Source organism: Mandrillus leucophaeus, unplaced genomic scaffold (genome assembly GCF_000951045.1).
Source record: "Mandrillus leucophaeus isolate KB7577 unplaced genomic scaffold, Mleu.le_1.0 Scaffold23, whole genome shotgun sequence".
NCBI lineage: Eukaryota > Metazoa > Chordata > Mammalia > Primates > Cercopithecidae > Mandrillus > Mandrillus leucophaeus.
This window is the reverse complement of record NW_012102365.1, coordinates 125242-147658: the sequence shown is the minus strand read 5'-3', so window position 1 is coordinate 147658 and position 22417 is coordinate 125242. Positions and strand designations below refer to the sequence as shown.

The window sequence follows — 22417 nt, the reverse complement described above, 5'->3', positions numbered from 1 at the left end:
TTCAACCAGAGGCTAGTGAGTGATCTAAGTTTATACTCTTGAGTTGGAAATTATTATGCAGTTTTTGTATTCCTTGAATTGACTTTTAAATTTACTTAAATGATCAATCAGAGGAATTCTGAACAAAGCTTGGTTTTAAGAGTTATGCCCATGTAGGGCAAATAGGAACAAGTACAAGTGTAGTTGAATACAACAATAGGTTCCGAGCAATATCTAAAGCAAGAGGACAGGATGAGGCTTGTGTGCAGTGGTGCAGCACAGTTCACCTTGGCTCCTGTCTCTGGCACATAGTAGGTGCCCTGGGATCTTTAAAATGCCAGTTCTGAGTAGATGGGAATACAAAGAGGGCCTGAGTGTAGAAACTTGGCATAATGATACAAGGTGTCCTACAAGTGGCAGTAAGCTTTTGTTCATCTAGGACATTTAGGGAGGGAAACTGGCCTCAGGAGAAAGCAAGGGAAAGATCAACATAGATCTGAAAGGATGCTCCGTCAGTTGCCACCAATCCCACAGTGGCCCTGACTTCTATCCGAGGGTGATCCTGAGCCCCTGCCTTGTGACAGGCTTAAGTCACAGGAAACTGAAGGGGATGTATCTTACCACAGAAATAGAAGCTCTGGCTTTTCTATTTCACCTTGACCTTTGGAGAAGCACTTAGTCCTGGACCCCCATTTTCTCCTGGATAAAATGAGACAGTTGGGGGACATCAGCTAAGTAACTGTTACTCCCACATTCTTTGTATCTGGCTTGGAGTGAAGCAAAGGAGCGGTGGCACCTACGAGCTTCTGGGAAGTATCTCTTGGCATGCTTTCCCGGGCCCAGCGTTCTCTGTGCCATCATGGGAGTCTGCGTCTGTCCCAGTGGGGCCAGCCTCTCCCGGCAGCACTTCCAATAGGTTGGCCTAATAAGGCCAGAGTGGTTTGACAAGCAGTCGAGGCTGTCACCAAGGTGCACACTCCGTTCCTTTTGTCTTGAATGGAAGATGAGGCTTGTCGCTTCCTGAGGATTTTGTACTTGAGCCTTATGATTGACTGGGCTCAGTGGAGAGAGGTTTGAAGGACGTGAAGGAGGCCCTTAAGTTAACATTTGACAAGCACCTAGATTGTGCTCCACTCTGGCCTGTGTGCTAGGGATGGAGAAAAAATGGGATGGGGCCAGCACATCATGTGTCCATGTGAGGGGAAGGAGAGCTGTAGAACGCTTACTTACCTGAGGGTGAGGCTCTCGACTACATACTTGTACTCACCAGGGTGCTCTAGTGCTTTGGTAAAAGGAGTGATCACAGAGGGCTTTGTGGTCTGGGAAGCTTTGAGAGGAGAAAGCACTTGAGCTTGTCCTTTGGGAAGTCAGATGACCCTTCCAAGCCAAACCCCAATAAAGCACTTAATTGTTAAACACCTAGTAAGCCTGTGATTATAGCATGCACAGAGACCCTGCCATAGTTAATGGCCTGTAGTAGGCCCTCCAGGCAGGCCCCCTCCCCATTTCTTTATTCTAAGCAGTGGAGGCTCTTTGAAGGCTTTTGAACATGGGGACTGCAGTGGTTAGTAACAAAGCCATTTTAAGGAAGAGAAAGTGGAGGCAGGGTGAGTTGACTGGAGAATGGCTGCCATACAGGCTACAGTGGTCATCGTGGCTGTTGGGGCAGCACAGGGATGAGGTGGGAGGGCCTGCTGGGCTCTGAAGCAATCCATGTGACTGACTGCACTGAAGAACTGGGACATGTGCTCTAAACTTGGGAAGCTGGAAAAGAAACAAACCACTCCACTTGGGAAAATGGCAGTGCCACTATTTACTGAGCACTTGACGTCCAGGCATCGTGTTCATTGTCTCCACCATACAGAGAAGTGAACAGGCAATGTAACGTACCCAAGGTCCTAAGCTAATAGGAGCAGCTTACCCAGGCAGTCCTGCTCTAGGCCCTGCACAGGGAGGGGGGCTGCTCTGACAGCTCAGCGTCCCCTCATCGCCTGGAACAATTCCCCTCTGCCTCAGACCTGTTCACAAGATTCAGTGAGCAAATGAAAGTCCTATGTTCAGCTGGTCCCACCTCCTTAAAAAGGCAGGGCCTCTTGTTATCCTTGCATGCCTTGGAGTGAGGTGTCATCCCCCGCCCCCAGCACTTTTATAAAGGTGCTCCTGTCTACTCTGTATCACTCTCCCAGTGGAGAATTCTGATTTTCAGCGATGTTTTAGCTCTCCCAGTAAAACTGGGCACCCAGATGAGTTTGGCTACCTTACTGTGAATTCGTTTGTTTGAATCACTGTTAAATGTGGTTCATTTAGGAATACAGAAGATGAAGACCAAGTTTCTTTTTTTTTTTTCCCTGAGACAGAGTCTTGCTCTGTTGCCCAGGCTGGAGTGCAGTGGCACGATCTTGGCTCACTGCAACCTGCCTCCTCCCAGGCAATTCTCCTGCCTCAGCCTCCCAAGTAGCTGGGATTACAGGCATGCACCACCATGCCGGGCTAATTTTTGTATTCTTAGTAGAGATCATGTTGGCCAGGCTGGTCTTGCACTCTTGACCTCGTCATCTGCCTGCCTCGGCCTCCCAAAGTGCTGAGATTATAGGCGTGAGCCACCGCACCCAGCAAGGCCAAGTTTCTTATAGAAAAGCTTCCCCCTTTGGGTGAAAGTTGGACTAGATGCCCTAGAAGTTCCCTTCCAAATCCAAGACTGTGATTCTCTACAGGGTTGGATTGCAGACCACCTGAGATCAGAGACCATGTCATAAACACAGAGCCGAACTCCAAGTCCCCAGACACATTGTTGGTGAGTCAAGTCTCTTGATACTTGCCTCTTCCCTTTTTGCCCAGGTGAAAGAAAGGTCCAAAATGTCCCTGTGGCTGCGGCCTCTGCCAGCAGAAGCTGGTATTCTGTACTTAAGGGTATAGGAAAGGGATTCTGACTTGTTTCTTACATGCACTTAGATTTTTAAAACTTAGTTGTTGGGTTTGATGAGCTTCAAAATGCAGCAGCTTCGTGGAGGGGCTCTGGTTCATAGCTGGAAAGGCCTGGCCTTCTTCCTTCATGGCCAAGAGCAGAGCAGTACCTTCCCAGTCCTTGGACACCAAATCCTACTGAGACAAGTAGGCTGCTGAAATTGGATCCACAGGAAGAAGAAACAGACAGGAAATGAGCCAGCTGCCTCATTGCAGCCATCTCAGCAGAAGAGGACTGAGCCTCTGCTGGGCCTGGAGCTTCCAACCCCTGTGGCTTCCTGCTCCCCTCACTGGCAAAAAGCCCCAGTATTCACTGGAATGGGGAGGTCCCCATGCTAAGCCCTAGGCTCCCCTCTTCCCTGCTCTCACAGCTCTCTACTTAATAGCAGCAACTAATAATTATTTGCATTGTCTCAGTGAATCCCCAGAACAACCTTAGGAGGTTATCATGGTCATTCCACAGGCAAGAAGTAAGGCAACTGGACCTAGATTAGAGGATTTGCCTAAATTCACAACTAGCAAGCAGTGGACTCAGGACTGAAACCCAGACTATTAACCCCCATGCTGTACGGCAGCTCCTCATGTATCACAAGTGTTACTCATTAATTCAAGTGTCTCCCCAGCTAGAACATAGGGTCCCTGAGAGCAGGGGTTCTGCCTGTCACATTCACCACTGGATCTCCTGGCTCGTGGTGGGAGGTTAATGTGCTGGATTAAATAATGATGAGTGGGTGGGTGACTCCCACAGTCTGCTTTGGGGCACTGGCTTTGTCCTCATCTTTTGCGGACCCCATGTGGAGTCAACCCTGTTTTCTAGAAGCAAATGATGGGTCTTCACCTTCTTTACAGATGGCTCTGAGGTGCACAATCCTTAATGGAATCCTCCTGGATCCGAACACACAAACTGGTGGCCTGCAGCCAATGTTGAATCATAGGCATGTTGCATTCAGTGCATGCTGTGTTTTAAATTGAATTACCTGACAATTCCATGTGAAAATCTGATTTCAAGCTTATCTTGAAAAAAGCCGACAGATCTGGCAACCCTGGGCTCGCAGTCCCTCCCAGCTGCCGTCAGCGGACTCTGGGCACTTGCTGCCCCCTCGAGGTAGGACTTGTGTTCTGCAGCTCTCCATCCCACTTGGGCCCACCCATTTCTGTCTTTTGCTGGATGGGCCCTGTGCCTGCTGGAGGCCCAGGGTTTGTAGTCCCTGACACAGAACAGCAACTCCATCACTCCAAGTCAGCCAAACTTTTTTTTAGATCAAAAGTCCAATCAGTACAAAAGGATGTATAATAGCCTGTAATCCCAGCACTTTGGGAGGCCAAGGCGGGCGGATCATGAGGTCAGGAGATCGAGACCATCCTGGCTAACATGGTGAAACTTCGTCTCTACTAAGAATACAAAAACAAAATTAGCCGGGCGTGGGGCGGGCGCCTGTAGTCCCAGCTACTCGGGAGGCTGAGGCAGGAGAATGGTGTGACCCCGGGAGGCAGAGATTTCAGTGAGCATAGATCACGCCACCGCACTCCAGCCTGGGCAACAAGAGCAAAACTCCATCTCAAAAAAAAAAAAAAAAAAAAAAAGATGTATAATAAGAGTGAATCTCCCTCCTTCCCAGGTCACCTAGCTGTCTCCCGTGTCAGAGATGTGCTGCACCTCTAAGCCCAGTCAACAAACACTTGCTGGCACCTCTATGGGCCAGACACCAGCTGGGTATCGGGATTCCATGGTACTTTTTCAAAATATGAAACTCAGGACCCTCATCAGACCTTTGGAGGCAGAATTTCTAAAATTGGAGCCAGCCTGTGGCTGGGTGTGTTGGCTCACACCTGTAATCCCAGCACTTTGGGAGGCCAAGGTGGGAGGATCACTTGAGCCCAGGAGTTGGAGACCAGCCTTATTAGGAGACATAGCAAGACTGTCTCTAAATAATTTAAAAGTAAATAAAAAAATAAAATTGGAGCCCCAGTGTCTAGAATTTTTTTTCAGACAGGGTCTCTGTCACCCAGGCCGGAGTGCAGTGGTGCAAAGTCAGCTCACTGCAGCCTCAGCCTCCTTGGCTCAAGCAATCCTCCAACCTGTTTCCAGAGTAGCTTGGACTATAGGTGTGTGCCACCATGGCTGGCTAATATTTGTAATTTTTGTAGAGATGAGATTTCACCATGTTGCCCAGGCTGGTCTCCAACTCCTGAGCTCAAGCAATCCACCAGCGTCAACCTTCCAGACTGCTGGGATTACAGGCGTGAGCCACCGTGTCTGGCCTAGATTTTTTTTTTTTTTTTTTTAAGCCAGCAACGTTTCTGTTGCTCACCTAGGCAGAGACCTCTCTACTCAGGATGCAACATCTAAACACCATTGCCATCTCTCCAGTACCAGACAGCCTGGTGGAGATGAGCCTGCAGCTGCACTCGTCACAGCCCCTGCTCATAGTGTGCAGACCGTACCCTGCACAGGGGATCCCGCTGAGGAGATGTGGGGCCTGAAATCCAGTCATACGCCACAACCAAGGCACATATTACATTCCCTCATCTTCCCAGGAGCAGGCACCACTTCCTAATTTACCATGTCACCTAATCAATACAAATACAGGGAGACCTGTGCTCTGCTGTGGGACACAGATAGGGGCTCCTCAGGATGTAGGCCCAGGGTGACTTCCTGTAGGAGATAATGCTTGGGCCAAGTTTGATTTAGGGAGTAGAAGCAAAGAAGGCGCCTCTCTATTTACCTCCCAAACCCAAGCTACCCTACCCCACGCTGTACCCCATGACTCCCTGTGGTTATCAAGGGCACCACCATTCTCCTGGCCACTGACAGGGACACTTTAATAACAGTACACATTGGCCAGGCACGGTGGCTCACACCTGTCATCCCAGCACTTTGGGAGGCCGAGGTGGGTGGATCACCTGAGGTCAGGAGTTTGAGACCAGCCTGGCCAAACTGGTCTAACCCCATCTCATCTAAAAATACAAAAATTAGCCAGGCGTGGTGGTGGGTGCCTGTAATCCCAGCTACTTGGGAGGCTGAGGCAGGAGAATTGCTTGAATCCGGGAGGCGGAGGTTGCAGTGAGCCAAGTTCACACCATTGCCCTCCAGCCTGGGCAACAAGAACGAGACTGTCTCAAAAAAAAAAATAAAAACCAGTGCACATCAAGAAGTCCCTAGGGGACAGCTGGGGCATAAGGAGGTGTCAGCCATACATCAGACCAGTGTACCTGCCCTGGGCTGCTTGGGGTTGACCAGCTTGGTGTCCAGAAATGCCTGTTGGAGGGAGTCACGGTGCAGGAACCTTGTGCTCTTGGAAGATCTCCTGAGAAGCCCTGCAAAGCCAGAGTCCCTCTTAGCAAGTTGGATCCGAACTATCAAAGTGTGGCTCGGGGATTGCTGCCAGCACACAAATTTTTACTGGTCTGCAGCGAGATAAGTACAGAAATTGAAAGTAAGCATTTAGAAACTTTTATGACAATTTTACAAGGTCTTGTCGAATGCTATTAAAATGAAGCTGAGGCTAGAATTTCACCTTTTTCATTTTTTTCTATTTAAACAAATTATTGTAGTAAAATATAGATAACATAAATGTACCATTTTAGCCATTTTTGAGCATACAATTTAGAAGTGCTTTCACAATATTGTGTAACTACTGGTATTACATAGTATATATTTTTAAAATTTTACAAAAAGCATAAGTTAGCAGCAGATTAAACTTTTTTTCTTAAATTCAGCTTGAGAAGCTCTGGTCTAAATGGTAACCCATGGGGAAGCCTTGACGGTTTGGAGGCTCCTAATTGAGTCCATTGGTTGGCTTTTTTCCCCAAATCACGGAGTAGAGTTAGGTCCCAGAGAATGGCGTGGGCTGAGGCCCAGGCTCCCTCCCGGGCTAGAAAACTGGGCAGACGGGCATCACTCGTGAAGGGAGGCCAGCCAGGCACTGCACAGCCTGGGGCAGTGCTGTCCTGTGTGCCTAGGCGAGAGACCTGGGGGCGTTTGGTTTAGAGGCCCAGCAGGCCTTCCTTCTAACTCAGTGTAGGGAGGCGATTGTTTAGAATCACAAAAATCTCAGCTTTAGCTGGGAGAACCCTCAGCGGCTCAGCTGTGGTGGCATCTACCCTCCTTGTTTAAAGAAGGAATCTGAGGTAAGAGAGAAAGGACTGGTTTGAGATTGCAACCAGTTAGTGATGTAGTGATGGTCTCAAATACAGGCCTTTTAGTTCCTAGGCAGAAGCAGGGCAGAGATTTTTTTTTTTTTTTTTTTTTTAAAGACAGAGTCTCTCTCTGTCTCCCAGGCTGGAATGCAGTGGCGCAAACCCGGCTTATTGCAGCCTCTGCCTCCTGGGGTTTAAGCTATTCTCCTGCCTCAGCCTCCTGAGTAGCTGGGATTGCAGGCGCCCCACCACCATGCCCAGCTAATTTGTGGGCCCCGCCCTGAATGAATCCTTAAAACAATCTTGGGAAGTAAATACTATTCTTTTTTATTCCATTTTATAGATGAGGAAACTGAGGTTCAGAGAGGGTTAGGTCACTTATCCACTGCTAATCAGAGGCAGAGCCAGCAGGCTGCTTGCTCTCTCCATGCCATTTTCCAGATGGCGTGGTCCCATTCTGGCCTGAATTCAGGGGGCTCAATATGGCAGTGCCTGTGCTCACCTCTTTCCAGTTTTTTCCAAATGGTCTGTGACTCGGCCCTGGATATGCTCACCTAGCAGGATCTCCTGGGCTGCCGGGTCTGTCCCGCAGACCCTGGCTGACTGACGATGAAATGAGTAGTCAGACACGTATGCAGTGTAACCGCAGCTGGATGACTGCCTGGCTCTAGTGGCCAGAGAGCAGCCCCCAGAAGCTGGAGCTGCTTGCTTTTACTCCATGAAGGCACAATGCCGAAAACCTGGAGTCCACACAACCTGTAGGTAATTAACATTTATTCTTCCGCTTTAGGGGAACTTCATGTGCAGATAATCAAAGGTCAGTTTCTGGTCAACATAAGTAAACAAGCCTGTTTAAGATAAATTCCCCCACACTCCCTTGTACCTACTCCTTGCCCTCTGCCTCAGAGTTATAGAACAGCTGCCTTCAGCTGTTCTCTCCTGGAGCTTTGCAGAGCCCTCTGATCTTTCAGAGGGCCTGCTTCTTTTCCCTATAGTTTCTCCCACCACTCTGACTGGTCTCCTACACTGAGCAATCAGGGAAGAGGGTTGGGATGTTGGTTCCAGTTTCTGACATACCTCATGTGTTGCATTCCCTACCCCAAGCTCCTTCCTCTCCCTTCTCTTTAGACCTCCAAGAGCTAGAAGTTTCCCTAAGAGACCACCCAAAACAAACCTCTCCATCCATGTATTCATTGAATACATCCTGGGGGAGGAGACAGACTATAAAAGATTCGGATGAGTGCTGTCAGGATGAAAAGGGTAATAGACAATGACCGTGGGCAGGGGCAGTGTGTTCCTGGCAAAGGGAACTGCTAGTGCCAAGGCCTGAGGGCAGGAACTAGCAGGTATGAGGAAAGCGCCTAAGTGAGGCCCTCTTGGCTGGATGAGGTGGGCAAGGGGACCCCATGCAAGGAGGTGCTCAGGGTCCAGCTGTGTAGCCTGGGGCCAGGGTGAGGGTTTGGTTATAGTCTGCATGATGCAAAGCTTCAAAGGGCTTTAAGGTGGGAGTGATGTGATCAGATTACTTGTGTAAAGAATTCTTCAGCCACCAGGAGGAGAATGGATGGTAAGGAGAGCTGGAGTGCACAAGGGAGAGAGATGAGAGTGTCTTGGACAGTGAGGTGGAGGGTCATGGTCAGATTCAGGATCCAGATCATGGTGAAGCTAACAGGAACTGTTGGACTGGATGTGGGCATGGAGTGAGGGCTGACTCTTGGACTTTTCACTTGGGGAGTTGAGTGAAGGGAGGTGCTATCTACTCAAATGAAGAAGCCTGGAGAAGGAGTAGGTGTGGGAGGATGGGTAGAGGGGAACAATGGTTTCATTTGGCCATGATGGCAGACCTTGCTGGCTGCTCTCCCAGGATTGAGTCTCTCCTCCCTTATAACAGAAACCTAAGAGTGTTTTATTTTGTTGCTGTTGTTGTTTTTGAAATGAAAAGTCTCACATATTTATTACTGAACCCAGCCAACCAACGCATTCATAACAGATTCAGAAAGGAAAAATATATTCCCAGTAAAACATGTCTAATTCTCCAGATAATAGTGACGTTTTCAGCTTGATACGGTAATGTGATTGTGACCTTCAGACAGCATAAATGTGTGTGCCATCTCACGTGCAATTCCTTATAGACTCGGCTTGGTTCTTCTCCGATGTCTCCTTTTGGAGTTGTACCTGATTTTATTGCCAGTTTTCATCCTAATCCACTGGGGAATGGAACGATTTTGCTTTTGTTTCTTGGCCAGGAATCGCTTAATCCTGAAAGTCCTGTGAGAAGACATGGCAAGAAGCGGAGTCAAGCACACACCATGATGGCAGAGAAAGGAAGAGAGGGGCCATTGTTATTGTTGTTAAGTACTCACCTGTCTGGCTCCTTCTTGTACCTTCTGCCCTTTTCCCATCCTCCTTTTTTCTGGAACAGAGATGTGATACCTAGAAGTACAGCAGCCATCTTGTGATCATCAGGGTAAAAGTCACATAGTGGCTGGGACAGGGAGATGGATAGATCCTGGGTCCTTGATAATATCATTGAGCTGACATACCAGTCTAGGCAAGTTGGTCATTTTACTTGTTTAAGCCACTGTTTTTGAGCCACCACCTCAGGCCCTTTGTGGCTTTTCATTGCTTGCTGCTGAATGAAGTCATAGCTGATGGAGTCATGTTGAGTTCAAGATTTTTGGAGGAGGGACGTGGGTCTAGGGGAGGAGAAGGAAGTTACCCCTATACACTGAGCTAGCCAACCCAGAGTTCAGTCATTTATTCATTCAAGAAATATTTATTGAGGATCTACTATGCACCAGGAACTATCCCAGGTGCTGAGAATTTAGCAGCAAATAAAGCAAAGATCCCCGCCCTTGAGTTTGCATTCTGCTGTAATCAAGAAGCCAGCCTGACTTCTGGGCAATTGCATTTCATTTAATCCCAAGGGTGGTGGGGTTTCAGGTATGAACAGGTGATGGTGGTCAGGCATGGCATGTCTATTCCCACAGCCCTCCTCACCCACTCGTGATGTTATCAAATCAAAATGGTCAACATATTTCTCCAGTGTTTTCTAGGAGCCAGGCACTGTGCTGTGTTCTACCTCTGAGGGGGAGGTGTTCTGATTATCCCCATATTCTAGGAAGGTTAAGAAAGCGGCTCTAGTTACACAGCTAACCAGCGGTTGTGCTAGATTTAAACCCAGGGCTTTCTGACTCCAGAAATGCACTGACTCCCTCCACCCCCGGGCAACCTCTTTAAAAAAAAAAAAAAAAAAAAAAAAAAACAACAACAACAACCAAGGGCCAGGCGTGGTGGCTCACACCTGTAATCCCAGCACTTTGGGAGGCTGAGGTGGGTGGATCACAAGGTCAAGAGATCAAGACTAGCCTGGCCAACATGGTGAAACGCCGTCTCTACTAAAAATACAAAAATTAGCCGGGCATGGTGTCACGCACCTGTAGTCCCAGCTACTCGGGAGGCTCAGGCAGGAGAATTGCTTGAACCCGGGAGGCGGAGGTTGCAGTGAGCCGAGATTGCACCACTGCACTCCAGCCTGGCGACAGAGCGAGACTTCGTCTCAAAAAACCAAAACAAAAAAACACATCTTTATTGTCTAGAAATCTATATTTTCAAAATTCCCCACAAAAGATGCTGCTCTCTTATTTCCCCCATTTTCTTCCTTTTCTTCCATACCTCTACCATAAAGGACATTTTTATACTATATTAAAACTTCACCCAGATGTCCAGACAGCTCTCCACCTATGTATTCCTCTTATTTGCAAGCTGCATGTTCATGTAGCCATCTAAGATGCCAGATAGCCCTTGTACTCCATTCCCCACTTCATTTCAGCATCACCGGCTTTCCTGTTAACCCACTGAGGAAAGCTTTGGGATTGAGGGGTAGACTTACCGTAACTATGGGCAAATGCTGCAGGCTCCTGGACAACCTCTTGGCCCCTTTTGCTGTACCCCTTTTTGTCATTGTTTAACAAACCATTTCCTGATTTCCCCTTTCTCCTTGCTTTGGAAAGGGACAATGTATCTTGTTCATTCCTGTGGTCCAGACACCTGAGTGAAGGCCTGGCACCCTTCATTCCTCCATCCCACTTTTTAAGAAGCTTTCTCTATGCTGAGTGCTGGGAATATAGACAAGTCACAGAACAAGACACACAGCCCAGGAGGGAAATAGGTAATTAACAGGTGTCACAATGTAATGGGTCTGGTAGGATAATCAGAGGGACCAACCTTCCTTGGTACAGGAAAGGGCATCCAAGTCAGACCAGGGTGGTGGGGACCAGTCAAGGAGACCTGCCTGGAGGAGTTGACACCTGAGCTGAGTCCCAGATGAGAAGCAGGAGTTGAGCAGGTAAATAAAAACAGTGGGGCCAGGCATGGTGGCTCACGTCTATAATCTCAGCACTTTGGAAGGCCGAGGCAGGTGGATCATGAGGTCAAGAGATCGAAACCATTCTGGCTAACATGGTGAAACCCCTCTCCTCAAAATACAAAACTATTAGCTGGGCATGGTGGTGCGCGTCTGTAGTCCCGGCTACTCAGGAGGCTGAGGCAGGAGAATCTCTTGAACCTGGGAGACAGAGATTGCAGTGAGCTGAGATCGCACCACTGCATTCCAGCTTGGGCAACAGAGCGAGACTCCGTCCCTCACCAAAAAAAAAAAAAAAAGCAGTGGGGGTGTTCCAAACAAAGGGATAAGCACATGGAGGGTAGAGAGAGGCGAGATGGCAGCACGTGAGATGGAGGCACACTCATCTCCCACTAAGGAGTCCTGCCTGGGCATCCTAGAACCCTGGGGCCAGAAGGATCTTTAATCATCAACAAATCCAACGTCCTCCTTTTCCAAATGAGGCCCAGAGAGGGGAAGCCATTTTTCCAAGGTCACATAGAAAGCTAATGATGGAGAATAGACTCAAACTCACTGCACTGCCTGGGTTTTGGATTTTCTTTTTTTTTTCTTCGATTCCCTCCCCCTGCCCTTCCCTCCCACGGTCCTCCAATTCATATTTCTCACGTGCCTACTTTGCACCAGCCCAGTACCCTGAGCTTCCTGCCCTAGAACCTTAGGCTTCCGGAGCCTGGGTCATCACCACCTCCTCCTATCAAACCTCCTCCCCACACCCTGTTCCTGCCTGACAGGTCATCACCACCTCCTCCTATCAAACCTCCTCCCCACACCCTGTTCCTGCCTGACCTTTCCTACACATTAAAAAATCCAGATGCCTATGTTGCTTCCCATACCAACAAGATCAGAATGTCTGGGGGCGGGGGCCAGGTGTCAGTATTTTTAAAGATCCCTGGATGATTCCATTTGTAGCAAAGTTTGAGAACCACTGTTTTAGCCTTGATGAAGGGCCCCTCCACCTCCTGTCCCTTGGCCTCTGGGTTGCAGATGACCTGGTGATGTTTCTTTTTCTTCCAGATGGACTTCTGGACTCAGGGGTCTGGGCCCCAGCACAGGTCTCTGCGGAGCAATCTTGTCTCCGCTCTGTTCCTGACCTTTGTCCAGCCCTGGGCCTCCAATCTGCATTGATTACCTGGTCTGACCTATCTCACCATCACTAGGTACTTAATAAATATTTGCTGTTGATGATGGCAATGACCTTGAGACTGATGAACAGTCTGGCCAAGAGGATCCTTGATGTGGAAGATAGAAAAAGCCTTTGGGGTCAGGCAGACTTGGATTCTAATACCAGCCAGTTGTGCTTGCTGTGTCTGAGCCTCAGTTTCTCATCTGTGAAGAGGAGGTAGCAGGAATGAAAATGCCTGCCTTGCGGTTTGTTGTAAAGACAGACACAGCCAATGTAAGAGAGATCAGCAGCTCACAGACCAGTTGCTCTGGGAGCAGACCGCTCTTGTGCTGATGGTAGGGAACTATTTTTGTGCATGGCCAGTGGGACCTTAGGAAGGAAGGCAACTGTGAGGCTTCTGAGAAGGACCCTACACAAGGGAGTTTCCTCCCAGGACATGTGAATGGAGAGGGTGGCAGAAGCCCATGGGCAAGGGTCACAGGGATCAGCTACAGAGCCACCACCCTTCCTGGGGAATGCAGGGCAAGGTCCCTGGTGGGAGTTTTCCTGGGAAGCCAGAGAAGCACCCCATGAAGACAGAATCAACATTTGGGTACCTTCAGTACCCAGAGGCAGCAATGCCAACTACAACCACGCTCCGCATAGATTCTCTGATCTCTTCCTCCTTCATGGCACCAGCCCTGGGGAACCAGCATGGTGGGGAAATAATGAAGCTGGAATGCAACCACTTATAGGCTTCACAACCTCCTCCTGTAGACACCAAATGGATTTTAGGATCACATTTTATTTCTCACCTGAGCAAGAAAAGCTACAGGAGCATCTCAAGCAGGGGGCAGGAGTCTCCAGAGGAGTTCAAGGGGCTCTGGCAAGAAAAATCCAGGGTCTGCATTCAAGAACTGGCTCCCCTGGCAATTGTATTACGAAGCCCATGTGTGCTGGGTGCCGGTGAAATTGCTGTCAAATGCCTGTGCGGCCTTGGCAAGCCTTTATTTCTCTGGGTCTCCGTTTCTCTAGCTGTGAAATGACTGTTCTAAAAGAGCCCTGCTGGACTTTGGCAGTCTGTAAGAAGACCTGAGTTCTCCTCTCAGTTCCAAGCAGGAAAATTGAACGTATCCTGAGCCCAGAGCCTGCAACAAACTCTGGGCAGCCTCAGGAAGTCAGGCAGTGAAGTCCGAAAAATGATCTCTTCTGTATAGGGAGGAAATACAAATTTCAAAATTTGTAGTTTGAAAATGTCAGTTGCTATGTTAATTTTTATGTTACTATTTTTTCCATTTCCTGGTAATGACATGCTGTTATCTTTATTTATTTATTTGTTAGAGATAGGGTCTCGCTTTGTCACCCAGGCTGCAGTGTAGTGGCACTACTATAAGCTCACCGCTGTCTGAAATTCCTGGGCTCAAGTGAACCTCCCACCTCAGCCTCAGCAGCTGGAACTAAAGGCACATAATACCACGCCCAGCTAATATTTAAATGTTTTATAGAGACTGTGTCTCACCTTGTTGCCCTGGCTGTTCTCCAACTCCTGGCTTAAGCAATCCTTTGACCTCAGCCTCCCATGTTCTTTTTTAAACAGCTTCTTTAGAGCACAACTTACATACCATAAAGTTCACCTCTTTTAAAAATGTACATTGCACCAGGCACGGTGGCTCACGCCTGTAATCCCAGCACTTTGGGAGGCCGAGGAGGGCTAATCATGAGGTCGGGAGATCGAGACCATCTTGGCTAACGTGGTGAAACTCTGTCTCTACTAAAAATACAAAAAATTAGCCAGTGTGGTGGCATGCGCCTGTAGTCCCAGCTACTTGGGAGGCTGAGGCTGGAGAATGGCATTAACCCAGGAGGCAGAGCTTGCAGTGAGCCGAGATTGCGCCACTGCACTCCAGCCTGGGCGACAGAGCGAGACTCTGTCTCGAAACAAAACAAAATAAAAAGAAACAACAAAAAAAGTGTACATTGCAATGATTTTTAGCAAATTTACAGGGTTTTGCAACCATTACCTCAATCTAATTTTATTTATTTATTTATCTATTTATTTATTTATTTATTGAGATGGAGTTTCACTCTTGTTGCCCAGGCTGGAGTGCAATGGCATGATCTCGGCTCCCTGCAACCTCTGCCTCCCGGGTTCCAGTGATTCTCCTGCTTCAGCCTCCGAAGTAGCGGGGATTACAGGCGCCTGCCACCATGCCCAGCTAAAATTTTTTTGTATTTTTAGTAGAGATGGGGTTTCGCCATGTTGACCAGTCTGGTCTCGAACTCTTGACCTCAGTTGGTCCACTCGCCTCAGCCTCCCAAAGTGCTGGAATTACAGGTGTGAGCCACTGCGCCTGGCCCTATTATTATTATTTTTTTCTTAGAGACAGAGTATGGCTTTGTCACCCAGGCTGGAGCACAGTAGTGCAATCATAGCTCACTGCAGCCTTGAACTCCTGGGCTCAAGCAGTCCTCCCGCCTCAAGTCCTCCACCTCAGGCGTGCACTACCATGCCCAGCTAATTAAGGTGACATTTAAATAGACCTGAGGGAAGTGAGGAGCTGCCGCTGTTTGGAGTTGTGTGACCTGAGCCAGGCACAGGGCCCTGCACTTAGGAGGGCCCCATGCTGGATGTCAGCTCTGCTGTCCCTATCTTGAAGTGCTTAATTTTTATTTTATTTTATTTTATTTTATTTTATTTTATTTTATTTTATTTTTGACAGAGTTTCGCTCTTGTTGCCCAGGCTGGAATGCAATGGCACGATCTCGACTCATGGCAACCTCCACCTCCTGAGTTCAAGTGATTCTCCTGCCTCAGCCTCCTGAGTAGCTGGGATTACAGGCATGCACCACCATGCCCGGCTATTTTTGTATTTTTATTAGAAATGGGGTTTCTCCATGTTGATCAGGCTGATCTTGAACTCCTGACCTCAGGTGATCTGCCTGTCTCGGCCTCCCAAAGTGCTGGGATTACAGGCGTGAGCCGCCATGCCCGGCCTGAAGTTCTTAATTTTTGTGTGCATTTTCACTGTGTACAGGGTATGTGGCCAGTCCTGCTGAGGCCAAATGAGTTCCAGGCAGAAGGAACACCAAGTGCAGAGCTCACAGAGTGGGCAGGTGTTGACATCTGGAGTAGGAAAGGAGTCCGCAGTTGGCTTCTCCTCTCTTTCTGCCCTTTGCCCTTTCATCTCCTCCCCAGCTGCCCACTGTGGTTCTGGCACCTCCAGGGCTGATGCAGGAGGGAGAGGGAAGAGATTCCGGAGTCAAGAAGGGTCTGACTCCTGGGTACTATCTTGAGCAGGCGTTGATGCTCTCTGGGCTTGGCAGGGGTTTAAAGCTGATGCTTGGCCCGGTGCAGTGGCTCAAGCCTGTAATTCCAGCAATTTGGGAGGCTGAGGTGGGTGCATCACCTGAGGTCAGGAGTTCAAGACCAACCTGACCAAGATGGTGAAACCCCATCTCTACTATAAGTACAAAAAATTAACTGGATGTGGTGGTGCGCGGCTGTAATCCCAGCTACTTGGGAGGCTGAGGTGGGAGAATAGCCAAAATTGCACCACTGCACTCCAGCCTGGGCGACAAAGTAAGACTGTGTTTCAAACAAACAAAAAGCTGACGCTCCTTCTTGTTTGGGGGGTGGGAGAAGCACTTTCATGGAAGTTCTGGTCTGGCTCCCACCACAAAGCCTGGGACAGAGACTTATGTGGCAGAGTTTGTATGGGAGGTGATCCCAGGATGTTGAGTGAAACAGGAAGGAGGTTGCTGCTTTAGGTAATGGAGTCCAGATTCCAGGAAACCCAATGGGCAGACAGAACGAGTTCTCTTCTTTTGGACCAGAATCCGGGGTTTCCTCAACTGCTCCCACATCCCACTGGGTGTCAGCTGCGTGCGCCTCTAGTCTACATCTAAGCTGGTGGGCTGAGCAGCCCTCCCAACTTCAGAGGGAGCCCCGAGGCAGAAAGCAGAGGAATGCCAGGTGGGCGAGTGGGGTGGGGCTGGTGTCAGCATGCGTGGCACAGTCCCCATTGCAGAGGCTGACCTGAGCTAGACTGAGAAACTGTGACCTGGCACACTTATGCCTGCGGCCCTGGGGGTGGTCGCTGCGGGGTCTCCCGGCTGCACCCTTGTGGAAGGTGTATAGGTCTCCACCAGCCAGGTGCTCATGATGACCCTCAATCCCAGGATATCCCAGACGCCTCCAGCTTCTTCGTGCTGAGGCCTCACGCCACCAGAGGAGACCTTCCTGGGATCTGGATCCGAGACCGCCCCAGGCGGACTCTCTCTCCTGTGGCCACCTGTGTGTGCGGTGCCCTCTGGCCGCAGCCCTCTACTCTACTGCCTCAGGGGGCTTCAGGCAGTCCTTTCTCTTTGGCTTCTCAGGCAAGAGTCAGACACCAGGTCACAGGGTCCCAGGGCACACCCGACACCTCTCTGACTGGTCTCCTGGAAGCCCTGTCCCTGGGCTTGAAGTGAGAGGGAAACCACCCCCTCCCACCAAACTTTCTACCCCTGCTTTCCTAATGTCATCTGCCACCACCAGGTCCCCTGTGCACCAGCCCCAGAGCATGACAAGGCCCCATTCCCTAAGCTTACCCCTCCCCTCCCACCACTGTGCCCTGGACATGCTGTTCCCTTTGCCTGGAAAGTCCTTTCCCCTCCTCAAGACTTGGTGAACTCCTCCTCATTCTGTGAGACTCATCCTAGGAGGCCATAAAGCAGTGAATCTGTTTTGGAAATCAGTCCTGCTCCACCGTGCTCCCACTGCACCGTGTTCACACTGCCCTGTGCTCCGACTACGCTGTGCTCCCACTACGCTGTGCTCCCATTGCCCTGTGCTCCCACTTTATTGTGCTCCCACTGCCCTGTATTCCCATTGCCCTGTGCTCCCGCTGCCCTGTGCTCCCGTTGCTGGGTGTTCCCGCTGCACTGTGCTCCTGATGTCCTGTACTCCTGCTGTGGAGTAAAAAATTGAAATAGAGTAATACTTGGCATTTCTTGAGCAGTTACTATACGCCAGGCATTGTAAGCCCTTTCCTTCTATGATTCCATTCGCTCCTCATGCCAACTCTATGAGGTGGATATCATGACCCTGCTTTTGAGTTGAGGAGACTAGCGTCGGGCGAGGTTACAAAACTTACCAAGATCACAAAGACCTGGTACATGGTAGAGTTCAAGTGTGAACCCAGGCAGAATACACCCATGTGCTTCACTGCTTTGCTGCCTCTAGTGAATGGTGGCCTTGTTTTGGGGGAAAAGAAAAGAAGGTGTTGGGGACAGCTCAGGCCCCACACATTTATTGTTTCTCTTGCTTTAGGTCCATTGAAACCCTTACTGATGCTCTCCCAGCTCAGAGCCTGACTCCTTTTGGTCTCTGAGCTGATGGTCTCCCAGCTCAGAGCCTCTTGAGTCCTTTCAGCTACTGGACTTAGGTCTGCCCAGGAATCCAGGCTTGCTGGAGAGTTTGATCTACTTGGGGCTGAGCCTGGTAGCTGGAAGGGCAGCCAGATGATGCACAGGCTACCCACAAGGCTCCCTTTCAGGGTGCAGAGCTCACAGGGTTATAGGGGTCCAGGCTTCTGGAGCCATGTATCATCAGGCCTTACCTAGATGGCCAGAATGCTGTCAGACTGCCCAGACTGGGCTGGGGAGGGCAGGGCAGGGAGGCACCTGGACTGGGGAAAGAAGTTGAGCAGAGCAGGACAGAGAAAAAAGTGCCCCTGCCCGCAGCTTCCCTGCTTGATATCAGCACTGTGGAGCAGATAAGAGCAGGCTTGGATCCAGGTCCACCACTAGCTAACTGGGTGGCCTTGGGCAAGTAGCATTCTCCCAGGCCTGTTTCCTCATCCACAGATGAACATATCGGCAGAACAGCCTCATGGACCTACAGCACATAAAAGGGGCTTTGCATCCGGCCATAACTGTCCACTGTCTTTACTTCTACTATTTTATCCTTCAGCTCTCAAATAGCCACAGCCTAGTTTCATGCAAAGTGAATTCTCTCCCACAAGCACACCTCCAGATCCACGTCCCAGAACCTGAATACCTCTGGAGCTGTGTGACCTGGGACACGAAATTTCTCCTCTCTGGGCCTCAGTTTTTCTATCATAAAATAGGGATTGTAGGGGCGGAAAGGGTAATCTCTTTCCTCTCTATCATAAGGGTCATGGCTAACACGCCTGTAACAAAGACAAGTTAACAAGAAAGAAGCATGACAAATTTATTTGATTATAGTTGTATGTGGCACAGAGGCTTCAGAATGAGGACCCAAAGACATGGGGGAAACTGTCCATTTTTATGCTTAGGTTTAATGGAGTATGGACAGCTATGAAGAAATATGACTGGACAAAAAGGGCATGTTCTAATGTTAATAAGAGACAGAGTAAGGAAGCCCAGCAAGACCTGTCTGTCCAGATTCTTCCTGGCCTTTCTGTGCAGCATTCCTCCCTCCTGGGTATGGGGCAGGACCCTTCTGGAATAAGGGTCTTAATTCCCCTCCCTCCCTCCCTCCCTCCCTCCCTTCCTTCCTTCCTGATGGAGTCTAGCTCTGTTGCCCAGGCTGGAGTGCAGTGGTACAATCTCGGCTCACAGCAACTTCCACCTCCTGGGTTCAAGCAATTCTCCTGCCTCAGCCTCCTGAGTAGCTGGGATTACAGGCACCTGCCACCACGCCCAGCTAATGTTTGTATTTTTAGTAGAGACGGGGTTTCATCATGTTGGCCAGGCTGGTCTCGAACTCCTAACCTTGTGATCCACCCACCTCAGCCTCCCAAAGTGCTGGGATTACAAGTGTGAGCCACCATCCCCAGCCAAGGGTCTTAATTTCTTCATGGCCACCTGTTACCCAAAAAGACTGGGGCGGGGTAGGGGTGGGAGGCAGAAAAGTTAGAGCAATATATATAATATATATTTTAGTAGAGTATATTTAGTAGAGTAAATTTAGTATATTTATATTAATAATACATCTCTACTAAAAATATATATATATAATATATATATTATATATATTAGAGATGGAGTCTCACTGTCACCAGGCTGGAGTGCAGTGTTGTGATCTAGGCTCACTGCAACCTCCACCTCCTGGGTTCAAGCGATTCTCCTGCCTCAGCCTCCTGAGCAGCTGGGACTACAGGTGTGTGCCACCACACCCAGCTAATTTTTGTATTTTTAGTAGAGACGGGGTTTTACCATGTTGGCCAGGATGATCTCAATCTCTTGACCTCGTGGTTCATTCGCCTCGGCCTCCCAAAGTGCTGGGATTACAGGTATGAGCCACTGCGCCCGGCCTGGAGCAGTATTTTTAGGTGTAATGCCTGGCTTTGGGGGAAAAGGGTTCTAGTTTCTATGACCTGCACTGGGGAAGAGATATTCTAGTTTCTATGGCTTAGGGGTCAGAGACAGGAGGGCAGGACAGAGACTACTTTTTTTTTTATTATTTTTTTGAGACGGAGTCTCGCTCTGTCTCCCAGGCTGGAGTGCGGTGGCGCGACCTCGGCTCACTGCAAGCTCTGCCTCCCGGGTTTACGCCATTCTCCTGCCTCAGCCTCCCGAGTAGCTGGGACTACAGGCGCCCACCACCGCGCCCGGCTAACTTTTTTTTTTTTTTTTTTTTTTTTTTTTATGAGATACGGGGTTTCACCATGTTTGCCGGGATGGTCTGGATCTACTGACCTCGTGATCTGCCTGCCTCAGCCTCCCAAAGTGCTGGGATTACAAGCGTGAGCCACCGCGCCCGGCCGACAGAGACTACTTTTGAGTCTGCTTTTTTCTTTTTTTTTTTTTTTTGGAGACAGAGTCTCACTTTCTTGCCCAAGCTGGAGTGCAGTGGTGCTATCTCAGCTCACTGCAAACTCCGCCTTCCAGGTTCAAGCGATTCTCCTGTCTCAGCCTCCTGAGTAGCTGGGATTACAGGTGTGTGCCACCACGCCCAGCTAATTTTTGTATTTTTAGTAGAAATGGGGTTTCACCATGTTGGCCAGGCTGGTCTCAAACACCTAGCCTCAAGTGATCCACCCACCTCAGCCTACCGAAGTGCTGGGATTACAGGAGTTTGCTTTTTCTTTTCTTCTTTTTCCTTTTTTTTTGTTTCTTTCCTTCCATCCGTCCATCAAGTGCAGTAGTGAGAAGGGGTGAAGAGTCGAACAAGGAGTTTGGTCTGTAACTGACTGAACAATCAAACTGAGATAATTCACTACTTTTGGACCAGACTGAGGCTGCTTCTTAGGCCCTCACTTTGGGGACTTTGGTGTATTATTTTCTGAGCCCCTAGAGGATCATCACACTCACCTCAAAGGAATGCATGAGGGTTAAATGAGATAACAGAAAAATCTCTTGTCACCTCTCTGAGCGTCAGCTTCCCAATTTGTAAAATGGGTTAATTATCGTATGTACTTTATAGAGCTGTCTGGATCAAAGGAGGTAGTCACTGTAACCATTTAGTGCACCGATTGGCACATGGCAAGAGATTAACAAACTGTAGCTTTCGAAGGGAGCCCAGCATGGAGCAGGTGTTCCAAAAATGAAGGCCGAGTCCAAGTCACCTTCCAAGTTTTTAATTTTTATTCACGATAACAGAATATATTCTATTATGCAGAATATCTTCTCCATAATGTCCTTACTTGTTTTCATTGTCTGTTCTCTATCAGCTCTAAATGAAGATGTTCTACGCTATTCTTCCTATTCATGCATGTAACAGATTTACCTAATTCTTATGGGCTTGTCTGAACCTGTTGAAGGAGAGACCGGTTTCATGCTATTAAGATTACATAACTAGCCTCCCTCCCTCCCACCCTCCCTCCCTTCCTTTCCTTCTTTCCTTTCCCTTTCCCTTTCCTTTCCTTTCCACGGGGTCTCACTGTCAACCAGGCTGGAGTGCAGTGCTACAATCATGTCTCTCTGTAACCTAGAACTCCTGGGCTCAATCAATTCTCCCACCTTGGCCTTCCAAAGTGCTGGGATTACAGGCATGGGCCACCTTGCCTGGCCTGACTATATTAATTTCAAATATAATAGAGAATTATATCTTCCTCTAGGACTTTGCAGTGGACAAAGACCCTTCATGCCCATTGCTTTATTTAATTCTTCTAACAGTGCTGGCAGATTGGTGGTATTATTTCTATTTTACAGTTAATAAACCTGTGGCCCAGAGAGAACAAGGAGACTGTCCCAAGGTTCCATGGTGAGTTACGGGAGCTCGAGGACTGGGATCTTGGCATCGTGTTTAGGCACAACCGCCTCTCCCAGCGGTCTCAGAACTCCCTGAGGGCAGAGCGGCGTCTTCTCCTAGACTGTCTCCTCTTGGCCTCCCATCCGGCAGACTGTGTGCTCCCAAGAGCCGTGAGAGTGGGGGTCTCCCCATTCTGCCTGTTCCAGGTCTTTGCATACTAAAGGAACGGGCAATCTGTGGCATTGTTGATCCAGTATTTACGGAGGGCCTGCTATGTGGAGGGATTCCTCACCCTTCAGGTGCTCCTAGAGCTGGGAAGGTGTAACACCAGAGGATAGAGAGTGGACGTTTGAATACAGGTCCAGGCTGGGTGCACTCGGCTGGACAGAGCTGGGGAAGCTGCCCGAGGGGCGGGTTTCGGGTGAGAACTTTAAGAAGCCAGGGGTGCCCAAGGAGGGGTTGGAGCTGCCCCAGCAGAGAAATGAAGGTGCGAACGCTGGGGCGTATCTCCAGCAGAGTGGCCTCGGGAGCGTGGGGGCCGGCCGGGCTCTAGCTGGGAAACTCAGCCACTCTCCTGCGGCCGCCCTCCCCAACCCTCCCAGGGTCAGCCGGGCGCAGAAGCCGGAAGCTGCGCTTCCCGTCGTCCCGAAGTGCGAGAAGCGCGGCC

General features: G+C 49.3%; 1 protein-coding gene and 2 pseudogenes across 1 annotated transcript in view; 2 read left to right on the top strand and 1 right to left on the bottom strand.

Annotated features, from left to right (window-relative positions):
* Positions 1 to 22417, top strand: part of PAQR7 (progestin and adipoQ receptor family member VII) — a 43446-nt gene that overhangs the window by 7171 nt on the left and 13858 nt on the right. Inside the window, exons 2-3 of the mRNA XM_011981616.1 lie at positions 2694 to 2773; positions 21711 to 21762. The gene's annotated coding sequence lies outside the window, so the exon portion shown is untranslated. The remainder of the gene's footprint in view (positions 1 to 2693; positions 2774 to 21710; positions 21763 to 22417) is intronic.
* On the bottom strand, positions 10679 to 11047 carry LOC105540959 (annotated as a pseudogene).
* On the top strand, positions 13054 to 13625 carry LOC105540868 (annotated as a pseudogene).